The sequence below is a fragment of the Vulpes vulpes genome, chromosome 10 (assembly GCF_048418805.1).
Source record: "Vulpes vulpes isolate BD-2025 chromosome 10, VulVul3, whole genome shotgun sequence".
Taxonomy (NCBI): domain Eukaryota; kingdom Metazoa; phylum Chordata; class Mammalia; order Carnivora; family Canidae; genus Vulpes; species Vulpes vulpes.
In genome coordinates this window covers 79,543,828-79,560,781 of record NC_132789.1, presented here as the reverse complement: position 1 = coordinate 79,560,781, position 16,954 = coordinate 79,543,828, and the positions used below count along the sequence as shown (strand labels likewise).

Below are 16,954 nucleotides of genomic sequence, written 5' to 3'. Positions count from 1 at the left end.
TACAGCATGGAAAATGGAGGTGCCAGGTGAGCCTTCCCTGCACAAAAGCAAGCATATAAGAAAATAGCAGTGTGACAGAAGACATAAACCCTTTTTCCTGCCTTGGGGTACAGTGATCCTGTAGCTGATGATCTGTCCAATCCTACCCTGAGGAAGAGAGTAAGGTGAGGGGTAAGAGAGAGATGAGACCTTGACATTGAGTTTCCCTTACACTTAGGTTTAGATGCATGGAAACAAAATAGATGAGGAAGATATAAAGTAGCCTTGCAGACAAGGAAGTCAGGTAAGGACACAGATGACTGTAATTCAAGATGATACAGGTGCTGATAAATAAAGCTCTACGAGGAATTAGAGCAGAGAACAATAATGAAAAGTCACACAATTGGGAATCGGAAGATGAGGATTTAGGAATAACAGTGACAGTGGACAGATGGCCTTCATCCTTACTCGCAGAGTCATGCTTGCCTTGGCCAACTATCTGCAATAAATTCAGATCCCAATAGTGCTTCTATGTTGTGGGCCTGAGCAGCCAACCACATCAGTTTAAAGTTAATAGTTACAGATTATCCAGACTTTGACACCAAGGGATTTATTGAAATTAATGGGCCTAATCCTATTAGAATTCCCTGTGCTCTCCTGGGAGCAATTCCTTACCTCCAATGGAACTACCTCATTTTTAACTTACAAAATAAGATAAGATAATCTGAAAATCATTACTGGTATTTAACACAGATGCACGTCTGTGGAATCAAGAGCCACAGCCTCTGTATATAGGTCCATCTGGAATAAGATCAGCTCATTAAATTCTTTTCAATGGGGTATTAAAAGTAACTGATATTCCTCCCAACTCATCACTATAAATATAACAAAAAATGCTTTGATGCTGATCTGAATGGGAAGGAAGATATTATAAAATCACATTAGAGTTATTTGTTAATTATATTTCATAACTGCTTCTACACTTGGAGAAAGGTAAATGAACGAAGGAAGGCCAACAATATATATATATATTTAAAGTAGGTTCCATGCTCAGAGTGGAGTCCAATGCAGGGCTTTAACTCACGACCTTGGGATCAAGACCTGAGTTTAGATCAAGAGTCTAATGCTTAAACAATTGAGCCACCCAGGTGGCCCAAGGAAGTGCAATGACATTTATATCTCCCTTAAAGTTTATGGCACTTCAATTTTCTTAAATTTTTGGAGTTGTAAATCTCAGTCTGTTTTGAAGTTTGACATCTTGGCCTGCCGAAATGAGTCATTTCACTTGACAATTTCTTTTTATTGCTTCTGTCAAAAAGACTGTCCAAAAGTGACGGTGATATTATCACACAGCCATATTTAGAGAGCCATAAAAAAGTCTTCAAGGGATATTTATTGGCATTAATGGCTAATGATGGGGGGTTAAGTTAGAAATAGAATATAAAATCATCTATATTACTATGGGTGTCATATATATCTTCATGAATATACATTATACATTTTACATATATCACATCAATACATGTATATTACAATGATCTATCTTTAGACAGAGAAAGGACAAGACTGGATAAAAATAGCATAAAAGTGCTAAGAGTGATTTTGTATTTTTCCCTTGTTCCCATGTCTTTTCTTTATTTGCCAAATTTTGTACAATGAATACATATGTTTTTATTAGCAAATGAAAAGTCTTTATGTCTAGTGAAATGCAATGGCTCATCGTTTAGTCTCTTTTGGGCTATCATCATAACTACTGAAACAGTAAGGTGACTCAGCTTACTGAAGGACATTAAAACTTCACAAAACTGAAGGACATAAAAATCCTCACATACACACATATGGCTCCTGCAGTATGAAAAGCATAGAGATAAGAGCCCTCCCTGTTGTGTTAAGTACCACCTTCTGTGCTGCTATAGCCCCGAATGCCTATCTGCCTCACTACACTCATCACATTATTTTATAATCTCCTCTGCACTTCTTTTTTTCTCCCCCACTAGGTCTGGCTATTCCAAAGTGCACTAACCATGCTTTAGTTATCTTTGTAGATCCTAGTGTTGGGGCACAGTACCTGGAAGACACTAGGTGTTCAATAATTGTTTTCAATTCAGAAACTTCCAAGAAATTCAAAGGAGGTCTATTTCTCTCTCTTTCTCTCTCCGAGGTACTGAATTGTTAGTGTTGGAGCAGTCTGTGGACCTGATCCACTCCACCCAGAACAGACTACCTTCCTCAACATTCATTCAGTTTTTCCAACTCTATGACTTGCGTGAAAGCTACTGATGGAGAGGCAACCTATTCCACCATTGCCCACCTGTATTTATTAGAAAGGCTTTTTTTTTTTTCTAAAGAATTGAGATGTGTTCTGCTCCAGAAATGTTTTCACTTTCACTCAATGAAACTGAATAGTGGGCAAGGGATTGGGTTTTGGGAAGGTGAGGAGATGCATTTTTATAGTGTGAAGGAAGAACTTGTTGAAATTGTGGAGGCATAGCTGGAGGAGGATAACTGTAATCGAAGTGTGCTAGCATGTGTGGTACTATTAATATCACTGACAGAGACTGGATTTGGAATATAGGAGGACTATCTGGTATTTTTTTTATCTGCCTTTCATCCAGTAACTTTTTTTTCTAGTAACATCACCCTCTTCCCCTGCTCTCAGTTCCTATCACTTGGGTAAGGCTGACTCTACTCCCAATTTCATGTTCCTGAATGAACCTCACCAGAGCATTTGATTCTCCTGGGCACTGTAATACTGGTTTGAGGGTTGGCATCTGACTGAAAGCAGGCCATGAGATGCTGTCCTTGCAATTTTGCTACAACTATTGAGAAAAATAATCCTTTTTTCCTGATGGGATTGCTAACCTATTAAGATGTTGGCCTGGAACACATTTTATCACTATGAAAGAGGAGACTGTCCAAGAATGAAGCCAACGTGTGGAAAAACAGTGCGAAGACATGGATCTGAATCCTGATGACATCATATCTGAATTCAGTCATTCCTGAATCAAGATCCTCCTGGATTTTTCAGTGCAAAATAATTAACTCAATTTTTTGCTTAAGCCCATTTGTGTTGGATTTTGGTTACTTTCAATGAATGGAGTCCCATCTAAAACAGAAGAGGTCTGTGTGTTCTCACTCCATCTGTGAGACTGAATTACTAGTGTTGGAACAGTCTTTGGAATTGATCCACTCTCACCCAGAACGGACTCCTTTCATCGACATTCAGTGCTTTCAACAGTGTGGCTTGCATACCATTGCCCACCTGTATTTATTGAAAAGATGGTATCAACATCTGGTCTTAGTTCTTGACCTCGAGAGTAACAGAGACTAGAGGTCTCTTCTCTTCAGATATTTGAATATCACTGTGAATCACATCTCTTTCTCAATCAAACTGGTTTTCTCCAGACTGAATATCATCTCTCCCTGTAATATAGGGTTTCTCTCTAAGTGTGATCTGTAATGTTTTTGGATAGCCTATTTATCTTGAAAATTGTTTTTTAGTATAACCATATCACATGCAATATATTGTTTTTCTGAACTTCAGGATTATCGAGACACCTGTCGAGATTATTTGCTAAATCTGACAATCTTATCCACACATCACTTGAGTTAGGGTCACCTGGGAGCTCCCTACCTTAGAGGACCAACATTAAGGTGCATAGTTGTTCACTAGAGTTTGAGAACCACTTCTTTAATCATTTTGTGTACTCCTTCATGCCCTACTTTGGTCATACTTTTTGTTGGTTGGTGTTCCAAATTTTTGAAATGTTGGCGGTCTTAAGCAACATCAAAGCTCGGGGATATTCCATAAAATATCTTGGGTGTTTTTTACATGGCAGATACTAGTCTAGGCAATAAACAACACTAAGAGTTCTGCCTTATAGAACAGACATTCTGGTGGTATATCCAGACTGTAAACAAGTAAACAAATAAATATGTCATAACATAATTTCAGACATGGGTAAGTCCTGTGAAGGAAAATAAATCAGGGTAAGAGAGCAATGAAATTAAAAGATGCTGTTTTAGAGAAGGTGATCCAGAAAGACCTCTCAGAGGAGGTGAGATTTGCATAGAGCCTGGAGGAGGCAAGAGGTTGAACCAATACCAAGGTCTAGAGAAATAACATTCTAAAGTAGAGGCACAAGCAAAGGCATGGAAGCTGGATGACAACATGCTTGGAGTGGTCAAGAAGCTGAAATGGAGTAAAAAAAGATGGAGGGTAGTGTGGTATGAGACAAAGAAGTTAAGAGGGGGATCATGTAAGACCTTGTGCCATGATGAGACATTTTGATTTTTTTTCCAAGTGCAATGGGAAGCAATTGGAAGCATTTGAGTGAGGAAATAACAGGATCTGATTTAACTTTTGAAGAGATCCTTCTGGTGGCTCAATCGAGAATAAACTGAAGAGCATGAGAATGGACACTGGACCTTGGTTGTGAGCTATTAACAAAATTTTGGTTTCTGCCTCTGACAACTTGTTCTTGTCTTGCTGGTCTTTTTCCAGTTTTTTCAAGAGCACCACAGCATTATGGTGAAAGAGTATGGGCTCTGAAGCCAAATGGCCTTGGGTTTGAATCCCTACTCTGTCAATTACTACCTGTGGGATATTGGCCAAGATTCTTAACTACCCTGGGCCTTGTTTTCTTAATTTGAATAAGATGAGGGTAATAATTATACCTACCTCATCAAGTTGTTGTGGGGAATTAAATTACTTAATATAAATAAAATATTTTGAATAATTCCCATGAACATCCAGTAAGTGCTAGATACAATTTTTTATTGAGCATAACATGCTCTTTCTTGCCTTAGGACACTATTGTCCATTTTCCTCTTCCATCAGGCTAATTTCTGCTCATCCTTCGTGCTTTGAGTTGTCACAGCAAGGCTTTCCTATCACTTTCACCACATTGTCCTGGGCGAAACGAGTCACATTCCAGATTAAGGGATGTGGAAACACTATCTTGAGATGGGGCAAAGTCACACTCCAAAGAAAGGATGGAGAATTAGAGTCATTTTTACAATCCACAACCAGAGAAGCCAAGAGAACTATTGTCAGATGCTCCCAAAACACATACTTTGGTCACTTAATTACCCAAAGGACTGTGTTTCAAGACAGTTTCAGTATGATATTGTGACCTTCAACCTTGGTGTTGCAGGCCTCTGCTTTCCTGTCGTCCAGAATGCTGGCTGTCTTCTCTTGGCTGTGTTTGCTGCCTTCTAAATGGAAAAGTTGCCAACATCTCTTCCTTGTGCACAACAGCATGATGGGGGATGTATGCTCCAGAAGCCAGGTGCTCTTTGGGCCACGTACTGACTCCTCCGTGGAGAATACTCCAGTTTGATGCCAGAACAGCCCTGAATGGCTTGGGGCCACGGGCTTGAGGTCTGTAAACATCAGATGCTTTTAATGCTACCATTCTTGCTTTGCCACAGAAACGTCACTCAGAAAGGGAGTCCCTCCCTCTGCCCATGAATAAGGCCTGCCTGCCAACACCAATTCCAGCTGTGAACATGTAATCAGCTCTTCTATGGCCCCAAAAGGGGAGTCCCAGAGGCCTAAATTTAATTTTCATGCATATTTGTCTTCTCCCTCTACTTTATGCAAACACTATTTGTCGCCAACACAGGCGCCAACTGTTTTGTTTGGATAATTGCTTGAAGTCAACCCCAAACTACAGGGAGCTCCCTTTTTCAGAAAGCACATTTTGGTTAATTTTCGGTTAACCAAATTATATCTTCCTTCAGTTCTTCCTTCAGGGTTTCAGTAATGATTTCTGTAAACATTTTATTCATTTTGAAGCAGTTCAACACCAGTGTCAGGTTCATTATCCTCCATCCTGGGTCGGTTGGAATGAGCAAAGAAAACAGGAGCTCTGCAGCCCCACAGATCATCTGCTATTGCTGTTTTTCTTTCAAATAATTCTCTATTCATCTTGCCACAATCAGCTGGTCCTAGAGTGGCTGTAATAACCCAAGTAGAGGTTTGTGGCCATAATAGGGATGAGGGGAGAGAGAAAAATGAACTCTTGTAAAACAAAGATCTTATTTTTATGGAAATGAATAGAAACTCTGAAGTAAGGATGAGACATATGGAAAAGCATAAAATATGAACAGAACGTTTTAAAATAGAAGGTCCTCAGAAATGCTCCATATGGCCCAGCAGTATTTAAGGTAACAGAAAACAGTGCATGTTGCAGCTGCAAGTGTTCATTCCTGGGGTTCAGGACTCAATTCACAAAACTGTACTTTCCAATTTGTCTTGAAGAATGCATTCTTTGTCTAACTCCTGGGGCTAATTCTTTTAGGGTTAGGGGGAGAGTTAAATGAGTAAGTTATTAATTAAGACCTACAATTTTAATTGTATTTCATTCTTAAAGAAGAGATAGATTACTTATAAATGATCTCTCCTCCTACCTTACTTAATAATCAATAGTTAACAAAAACTTCATGTAGTTTTAGAGCCTATTTAGGGCTTAGAGGATCTAAATATTATGGTATAGTAACAACACAGTGCTAATAATTGAAACATCATTCTAAAAATGACACAGGACATTAAAATGACACTTCCTAAAAGCACAGTTCATATACACCATTAATGCTTGTCCATGATTACTATGTGAAGAGTAAACAAAAAAAAAATCACACGTTTTACTAAGGATTTTCTTATTTTTGCCATGGTGTTAAAAAAGACTTTTGAAAATCAGTGTGAACATCAAGTGAGTTTTGTTCCTTAGAATTCTCCAGAGATAATATGTATCCCAGTATATTTTTTGCCCTGCAGAAAATGAAGGGAAGATTTAATTTACCAAGTATGAAACTAAGTCATGCTGAATGATTGCATCATAATATGTCGTATGCCAGACTTAGTGTAGGAAAGTGCTTCTTTTTAATATCCTGGGTTAGAATGGGATACTGGCTTTGTTTTTTTCTTGATTTCCATCTTAAATTTGAATGCAGAAAATGAGACAGAAGGAAACAGGAACATAATAACAAAATGAAGGAATCTATTTTTGTTTGTTTCATAAGACCTTTTTATTTTTCTGACAGCATCAAAAGTCTCACTCTTACTTTTCTCTCCTTTAAGTTTGTAAATTCTGCAGGAACACTTACCAGGCCATCATAGTGCCATTCGTTTCTCATTTTTACTTTGTCTGCAGTCTTGATCAACTAATTTCATTTTTCCTGTCACTGAACTATTTTTTTTTTGGCTGAATTGACTGGATGTGTGGCTTTGTATAGACACAGCCTCACTGTAAGTTGGCCCCCTAATTCAATAATTCACCATGAAGACTGGTTTTCATCCTCAGTTGTGTTGAACAGGCATCTAATCAACCATTAATTTCCTTTTTGTTGGATGAACATAGTAACTATTTTTTTCCTTCTGATGAGAAACAGAGGCAGAGAGGATTAGGGATTGCCCTAAGTCAGAAAGGGAGGTTATAGAATTCAGCCTCAGGAATCCCTACAGTATTCAGAAGTGATGTTGTGGAGAAAGGCCAGAATTTGGGGGAAAAAAGAGATGGAGAAAAACTAATGGATAGGTGCACCTAGGTAGTGCTAGACACGGTGCTTGGCACTTTAAGTCAAGCCTAGAAGGTTCTTTTAGCAATGAAGAGTTGGACAACATTAAACAAATCTCTTAACTTCTCTAAACCTATTTCTTTAACATCCTAGAGTAAAAAAACAGATTGAGTGGAACTGAACAGTATTTTGTTTTTTTATAATGCATAATTGCAAATTTCCAATGAGAAATATGATATTATGTATATCGCTACCAGGTGCCTTGTTATTATCATTCTTGTCTTTTGAATTTATTAAGGGATAGTGATAAGTGTTATTATATTGATGAGGATGTAAAGTCTTCATTACTTATCTAAGTATCTTTGTTATAAGCACTCCATTTATTTAAGAGAAATAGCAGAAGAGCCTAGTAGCATTCTTCTGAATTTAGACACTTGTGGTAGAGACCAATTCAAACTTAAAAAAAGAGTGCAGTTATAGTTAAGATAATATGATAACATTGACTAGTTTTGGGGTGTCTGGGTGGTTTAGTTGGTTAAACGTCTGCCTTCAGGTTGGGTCATGATCCCAGGGTCCTGGGATCTAGCCCCGCTTTGATCTCCCTGTTTTGCAGGGAGTCTGCTTCTCCCTCTCCCTTTGGCCTTCCTCCTGCTCCTGCTCTATCTCTCTCTCTCTCTCAAATAAATAAGTAAAGTTTTTGAAAGAATATTTCAAAGATAGTGACTTTGACTAGTTTTGTTAAAGCTATTTTGAGTAGACATGATGGATATCAGCCTGAATTACACTGATCTTATTTATCTAAAGTAAATGGAATTTGAGCTGAAGCCTCAGGGATGGTCTGAATCAGGGACTATAAGAGCCCCTAGGACCCTCCATCTCATGCACCTCATTTTTCCTGCATGTCACCTTTATTTCCTCAGAGTAGCTTCTTCAATGATGACTGAAATAATGCTCTCCAATAACTCACAATTCATATGTTCATATTTCAGAGCATCTCTTTCTGGAAAAGAAAAGATAATGTGGTCTTTTAGGTCCTAAGAACAAAAATATACTGAAAGGATCTGATTGTCCAAGCTTGAATCAGTTGTACAAAACCGTGTATAGGAAGTGTGGTACCATCTTGGATGATTTTCTCTTTGTAGCTGAAGGGAAGACTCTAATAATAAAGAAACTCTCCTTTAAACCACGTCAAGTCATAGGATCATTGGCCTGAAGAAAGTATATGTTTGTGGGTGTGGGTGTGGGTGTGGGTGTGTAAGCAGACAGAATAAAACATGATTACTAAAGTATAATAAAGCATTACCAACAGAAATTCTTTCTTTAGAATTTGCTTAAATACTTAGAATGGTTACTTTTGTATGTTAATGCATTTATTTAGAAAATATTTCTTGAACTTTCACAGAATGCAACATGCTAAGCACTGGGCTGGATTCAGAAAAGTATGAAAATGCAGATTCTTTCCTCAATTAATTTACAATTTTTTTTGTTAAAAAGGGCATACTATACTCACCTAAGACTTTTTTTAAATTTTTTTATTTATTTGCCTTTTTTTTTTTTTAAAAGAGTGGGAGAGGTGGGGAGGTGCAGAGAGAAAGAGAGAATCTTAAGCAGGTTCCTTGACCAGTGTGGAGCCTGACACAGGGCTTGATCTCAGAACCCTGAGATCATGACCTGAGCTGAAATCAAGAGTTGAATGCTTAACCAACAGCCACCCAGGTGCTCTTTACCTAAGACTTTTGATTACAACATGGCTAGTGTCCAGTGAGAATACAGGAGGAACTAGAACCACTTTCCCTGATTATAGGGAAAGTGCTGTGAACATGAGCATCAGGGGAAGGCTTCATAAAAGGAGTGGTACTTACCCTGGGCCTTAAAGACTAATAGGTTGTAACAGGTAGACAACATTCCGTGTGGAGGATATTCTAAATGGAGTCAATGTACAGGGATGAAAAGAGGACTCAATGCCAAAACAAGTGGCTGAGTGTTTCCCTGATATATTATGTTCACTATTACTTTGCTTAGATAATGCCCTTTTCAAAGATATTTCAAAAGTTTACGTCCTTTTATCCCTTATCTGGTTATGTCTTGTTCTGAAATAATAGAATATGAAATATTGAGGCTCCACTGTAGTTAGTGTTTTGTATAGAGTGCAATAAAAGTAAATTGCTCCAGTGCTCAATCCTTCCTTAGTGTGCATGAAAATTTCTTTTATTTAACAGAAACTTACTATGAGCCAAAAGGTGATGAATTGAGGCTTTGATCCCATTTTATTATTAAAAGTTATTATTCATTCACAAAAGTTTATGAAGCACCTACATTGATGAAATGGACATATCCTGTCTCTCTCCTCATGGAGTTTGGAGTAATTTTGAAGACAGGATAATTCAATAAGCAATGTCAAATGTTGATTGTTATGATAAACCAAGCCCAAGGAAATGTGGAAACATATAGCAGAAGGAGATAAGCAGTTCCGAGGTTAGGGAAAAGAACAGGAAAAGGGGAGAGTAGAAATTGGTCAGAGGAACAGGGGCTGTGGAAGACATGCCACACAGAAAGAAAATGTTTGAATTTCAGGAGATAGTATCGAAAGTATGGTGTATCCAGGGAACTAAATATAACTCTCTCCTCTCTGTTTTCATTTCTCATCTCTCCCTCTTGACCCACCCCATGACCATGACTAAAGGTCAGAGTGACCCAGCTGAGAGATACACACTTATTCACTAATCTTTCCCTTGCTTATATTCTTTTCAGATCTCTTAAGTTAAAATAAATTACAACTTTTCTTTTCAAAATGGTGCTTAATAACCAGGAACCCATATTTCTAATATTGAACATAGAACTAGTTCTGACCAAGATCGTCAAATAAGAAAGCTTGCTATTTGCTCCTTGGTTTAGTGATAAATACATGTGATGCAGTTTAGCTTTGTTTGATACTGCCATCATCACACTTCTCTTTGGATGGCCTTTAACTAAGACTCAGTGTTGTCAATAGACCCAGATCTTTGAGGTCTTCTGTACCAACTGTGTTAACTCTCACTGATAGAAATTTCATGGACTTGTTGGTCTTTACAATTAAGAGGACCATTCAAGACTTTGAGATGTTAAAATAAGTGGTTTCACTTTTCAGTATAGAAGGTTATTCCTGTCAGGAGGAGATGCCATTTGGTCTAATGATTACATGTTATTAAATTAATATTTTAATTGGGTTGCCTGGTTATTCTAACCCCCTATGGCCTCGAGGTATATTTCTTCAACATGATCTCTCACCATAATGTCTGCTGCTGATTCAAAGAAGTGAAAGGATATTTGTTAAAAGAGGAGATCATCACTCAAGATCATTTGGCTCGTTGGTGTCAGCCGTCAGGCTAATACATTTATTTGGACAACAGTAGGTTCTGACAAAACTTAGAAAGTTCTCTTTCTTGGTTGTGAAATATGATGGATGTGCCATACTGGTGACCTTTACACAAGGCCACATGTTAATATTCAGGACCTCCCTTTTGTTGGCCTCTAACAATGGCTGTCATTAAGAAAGCTTGGTTTGCCAATATGCCCTCTGTTAAGATGCTGGACCACTCCTGATTGGTCACCAGGAAGTATCATGTGCCTTTGATGGAAATGACATGGAAGATGTATGGTCAAAGTGCTGTGCTCAGCACCACTGCTGTGCAGGGGAGAAAACCACTATGACCCAAATAGCCCTGCACTCAAACAATGTCGCACCAACCAAAGACAACATATTGGGAAGAAAAATGCTTGTAAACTGCATGTGTTGGAAGATGTATTGGCCAGACGGCCATAGGGCAATCTTTGAACTATTGAAATCTTTAGAAATATTGTTTGGTTCTGAAACAATACTTACAAACCTAATTAATCAAGCATAGATGGTTTATTTTCAGGCTTTCCACAGTGTGTTGCTTTAAGGCAAGAATAGGGTCTGTTGGGTTCTTTTTGCTGTTTCACAGAGGCACGCAGGAACTCAGCATGGGCATTCATGTTCATACAAGTTGAGGCTCTAAATTTCAAAATAATATCTACATAGATCTCTGGTGATCCCTTCAACAAAGGCTGGGGTTGGGGGATAGCCTGGATTCCTTTTCCAATTGTTCCTGATTCTATGTGCGACCTTTTTTCCACCCTTCTCCTTCATTTTATTTGCTAGAATCATTTATTCACAGAATCATTTAATAAAGATCCTCATTTCTGTTGCATTGTCTAGGTTGAGGGGAAAACACTTTTACTTTTTTTTTTTTTTTAACAGAATAACCACCGTAAGTGTTGCATTCCCGAATATGTGCTACCGAATAGTGTGGCTTAAAATGTTTTCCAGTCTTCATATCACATTTTAAAAAGGTCATTGGTAAACTGCACATCCTCCAGGGGTAGGGTGAGAGATGTGAAAAACATTTTATGTAAGAAAGCTAAAGTGCCATCTGGTGTGATACCACAGGCAGGTAGCACAAGCCTTTGTGTTTCAAGCAAGCTGTGGCTGAAATAAGCTAATCACTCAGATGAAAGAATTGTCCGAGTACTTAGTTGCATGCAAACTAGTGCTGGGCCAGGGTTTTAGCAAGACATGAAATATTACACTGGGTCATGGCAGTTGAATGGTATGAGTACAATCCCCGAGGGTCAACTCCTGGTTATTTATTTAGAGGCAGGTTATCAACTTGGTGGATGATCCACGCACCTTCATTGAGTCCTGCAGGGATACCTCACGTTTCACCAGCTGGTGAGAATATGAAGGGCAGGAGAAGGAAAGGGGCTGAAGCCCAACCCGTGATTATAAAGCTTGGGAGCAATTCGGATGAAAGATTTGGTGGGAAGAGAGATGCACAAGCTCGTTATTTACCAGGAAAATATACAGATTAAATCCACAATGCAGTAATATTTCATGCCTGTCAGAATGGAGAAGATTGGAAAACATGTGGGACAGTAAGAAGCCTTATACATGGCTGGTGGGATTGTAAACTGGTAAAACAAACAAACTAACAAACAAACAAACAAAAAAACAAAGAAACCTGGAAAACAGTGAGTATTGTAAAGTGGAAGATGTGCTACCCTGTGACTTGGCTATTCCACTTCTAGAGAAACTGGTGTTCATGCAGCAGGCATTGTGTGCAAGAATGTTCACAGCAGCCTTGTTTATAATATTAAAAAAATCCATCCATCTTTCAGTGGACACTGAGGCTCTTTCCACAGTTTGGCTTTTGTGGACATTGCTGCTATAAACATCAGGCATCCTCCCTGCTCTCACTGTGCCTCCTCGCAAATTCACTACTCGCCATGTTATGGTCCTCACTCCTGTGGCAGCTGCCTCCCGAGTCCTGAGGATACAAGCCCCTGACTCCATCTCTGCCACTCAACTCCCTCCCACCCCTCATTGCTCTGGCCTCCTTTCTACTGGACCACCTCCCCTCCATCTTCAAATTGAGTTAAACATTCTTAAGCATTTTAAATTGCATGTATAAACTTAGTGCATTCAGGTCTCTTTTAAGTATTTCTATTGTCAAACCAGGAAAGCTCACCACTGTGTTACTTCTCTGTTTCTGTAAGAATTTAACACAAACTTAGTGGCTTAAAACACAGATTTATTGTAGTTCTGCAGGTCAAAAGTCTGGTACAGGTCTCATCCGACTAAACTCAAGGTGTTAGCAAGGCTGCATTCCTTTCTGGAGGCTCTAGGTGAGCCTAGAACTAATTCCTAGGTTTCCATTTCCTGCTCCCTCAGGCTGTTGGCCTGCAGGTGTCAGGCATGGCGTGGGCATTGGCCATGAATTCATTTCCTTGTGGTGATAGGGCCAAGGTCCCCATTTTCTTGCCCTCTGCAAACTGAAGGTCATTCTTGGTCTCTACAGGCTCCCCCATTCCTTGGCTCATGTACCCATCCTCCATCTTCAAAGCCAGCAACAGCCGGTTAAGTCTTTCTCATGAACCATCTGTCTGGTTTTCTGCAGCCAGGAAAGCTTCATGTAATTAGGTTGGGTCCACCTGAATAATCCAGAATAATCTCCCCGTTGCAAGGTCCTTAATCATATCTGCAGAATCCCTTTTGCCATATAGAGTTGACATTCACAGGTTCTGGGGGTTAGGGCATGGACACCTTGGAAAGAGGGTATCATTTTTCCACCTACTACATTATCCTAACCAAATACCAAAATAAAAGTTACCAAGGTGTATCAAATGTACAAACATAGTGAATCTCAAGGTGTCTTAAACATCCCAATATTCTACAACATTACTCATATTCTCACATCTTTCAACTTAAATAAATCCACAATAACATAAAAAAAAAAAAAGGTTTTCCCGGCGTTTCACTGTATCTGTATAAATGGATAAAGAAGATGTGGTCTATGTATACAATGGAATATTACTCAGCCATTAGAAATGACAAATACCTACCATTTGCTTCAACATAGATGGAACTGGAGGGTATTATGCTGAGTGAAGTAAGTCAATCGGAGAAGGACAAACATTATATGGTCTCATCCATTTGGGGAATATGAAAAATAGTGAAAGGGAATAAAGGGGAAAGGAGAGGAAATGAGTGGGCAATATCAGAGAGGGTGACAGATCATTAGAGGCTCCCAATTCTGGGAAACGAACATGGGGTAATGGAAGGGGAGGTGGGTGGGGGGATGGGGTGACTGGGTGACAGTCACTGAAGGGGGCACTTGATGGCATGAGCACTGGGTGTTATGCTATATGTTGGCAAATTGAACTCCAATAAAAAATATACAAGAAAAAAACTGGACTTCACCCACATACTCATCAATAAGAAAATGGATGAATTAAGTAGTGGATATTTGGTCCACAGATTGGTCTGTGGCTATTTGTTTTCTTTAACCTATAAGTATATGTCATACACACTTTTGCAGGCATAATAAGTTGTAAAACATGAAATTGCCTACATTTGGCCATTTTTGTCCTACCAACAAGCAATTTCACGTGGTAACATAATGTTCCAAAAATAAATAATCAAGGAAAATAATGTTCAGTGTTGTTAAAAAATACTCAGAAACTCACAGGACTTGAGACCTGGAGAATAGGACTGGAGAATAATTAAGACATCATGTTATTTCATCTTGAGATGAGGGAACCAGGGTTTGGAAATGTTCATTCAATGAATTCACCAGAAACCAAGTGCACCGGTTCTCAAATTATACCCTATGTTTGAAAGGATTAATAGTCTTACTACAAATCCAATCCATGTCTGTGTCCCCCAGCTAGAAAGTTTCTGTGATTCTGTGTACTTAAAACTGAGTGAGGCTGATATATCATGGGGAAGAGGTGGTGTCATGAGAGGATGGTGAGGTATATCTGGATACTTTTCAGTTACCTTTTGATATGTGGTGGGAGGCTGACATATCCTATTAGAGTGATATCAGCAGAAGGAGCATGCCTCTCACAGGAGGCAGGGCCAGGCACTCACACTTAGCAGAGTACCTGAGCTATGTATGGCAGGTGCCTGCTCCTCTAGTTGCCACTTCATTCCTCCACAACCTTGGTAACCATTGCCAACTTCCCCATGAACCAAGACACAGTGATGGAACACCTCTTTAAAAATTGATGCCAACTCCAATTTGGGCTTCTGGTGTTTGAGATGAAACTTCTTTGCCCCTTTGGGTAGGGGACAAGGCACTAGAGCTGGGATGATGATTGTAGTGAACTGAGTAATGTGGACCAATGCTTTTTTTTTTTTAAGATGTTATTTATTCATAAGAGACACACAGAGAGAGGCAGAGACACAGGCAGAGGGAGAAGCAGGCTCCCTGTGGGGAGCCCCATGAGGGACTCAATCCCAGGATCTTGGAATCATGACCTAAGCCAAAGGCAGATGCTCAACTGCTGAACCACCCAGGTGCCCCTATGTGGACAAATCCTAAAGAAAATAGAAGAGAGAGATGCCTGGGTGGCTCAGCAGTTGAGCGTCTGCCTTTGGCTCAGGGCATGATCCCAGGGCCTGGGATCAAGTGCCACATTAGGGTCCTTGTGGGGAGCCTGCTTCTTGCTCTGCCTATGTCTCTGGCTCTCTCTGTGTGTCTCTTATGAATAAATAAATAAAATCTTTAAAAATATATACAAGAAAAGAAAATAGAAGGGAAGTGGTTACTCCCAGACAAGTCTGCAGAAGGGGAGGATGGAGGATGATGTGCACATGGAGAAGGGTAATGTTATAACACTGAAGAACATCTACCAGAGGGATGAGAGATTCATTCATTCCTTTGTTTATTCCAAGAGAAGTTTCTGAGCATGTACTTCCTACCTAGTGTTTGAGATACTGTGGAAAATTATTCAGAGGTGGTACTTGCCCTCATAGAGCTTACATTCCAGGCAGAAAGATTGGAATAAACTTGTAAATGATTAAATATATAAAATATTATGACATATTGAATAAAAATAAAGCAGGAAATGGAGACATGATGGAAGTCAGGAGGCCATTTGGGAATGAGATGGGAGAGTAAGGTTCTTTTAGAAGTAGCTACTTTTTAGATTAAATTTTATTTTGTTTTATTTTTATTTATTTATTTTTATTTTTTTGTAGATTAAATTTTAAAAAAATAAAGATTTTACCCTTTCCTGAGTTCTTTCGTTCTTTATGTAGATCTGAATTTATGACCTCTATTATTTTCCTTCTCCTTGAGAACTTGTTTTAACATTTCTTGTAAGGCAGGTCTGTAGACAATAAATTTTATCCACTTAAAAAATATGTTATTTGTTTGAGAGAGAGAGAGAGAGAGAGTGTGTGTGTGTGTGTGTGTGTGGTTGAGCACGGGGAGAGCAAGGAGGAGAGGAAGAAACAGACTGCCCACTGAGCAGGGAGCCTGAATTGGGGCTCGATCCTAGGATTCCAAGATCATGACCTGAGCTGAAGGAGGATGCTTAACTGACTGAGACACCCAGGAGCCCCTCTACACTTTTTTATTCTTATTTAAGAAAGTATTTCTCCTTAAGTGTTGAAGCGTAATTTTGCTGGATATGGAACTCTGGGTTGGTGGTTTTTTCTTCCAGTCCTTCGTAAATATCTCATTCCACTTTCTTCTTGCTCATACAGTTTCTGATGAGAAATCCACTTTAATTCTTATCCTTATTCTTCTAATAGGTACTCCCTGCCTCCCCCCACCCCCAATTCTTTCAAGATCTTCTCTTCATGTTTGGTTTTCTGCAGTTTGAACATGATATGCCTAGATGTAATTTTTTTTTCTTGCTGGCATTTATCTTGCTTAAAGGTTCTTTGAAAGGCCTGGATCTGTGGTTTAGGGTCTGTCATTAAATTTGGAAAGTTCTCAGTGATCATGATTTCGAATATTTCTTCTGCCCCATTGTCTGTCTTCTCTTCTTCCAAAAATATGTGCATGTCTTATCTCATAAAACTTCCCCACAGTTCTTATTTGTTCTGTTTTGCTTTTTTGCTTTCTAAATTTTTAAGTTTTTCCCAATCCTTTCTCTCTGC

The 16,954-nt window shown here is 39.0% G+C and overlaps 1 long non-coding RNA gene across 3 annotated transcripts in view; it reads left to right on the top strand.

Annotated features, from left to right (window-relative positions):
- The window catches only part of LOC112930684 (uncharacterized), a 200,575-nt gene that overhangs the window by 136,076 nt on the left and 47,545 nt on the right, over positions 1-16,954 (top strand). Inside the window, exon 3 of one of the 3 annotated variants that reach the window (XR_011994960.1) lies at positions 5,136-5,362. The exons of the other annotated variants lie outside the window; for them this stretch is intronic. This is a non-coding gene — a long non-coding RNA (uncharacterized lncRNA). The remainder of the gene's footprint in view (positions 1-5,135; positions 5,363-16,954) is intronic. 3 annotated transcript variants of the gene reach the window in all.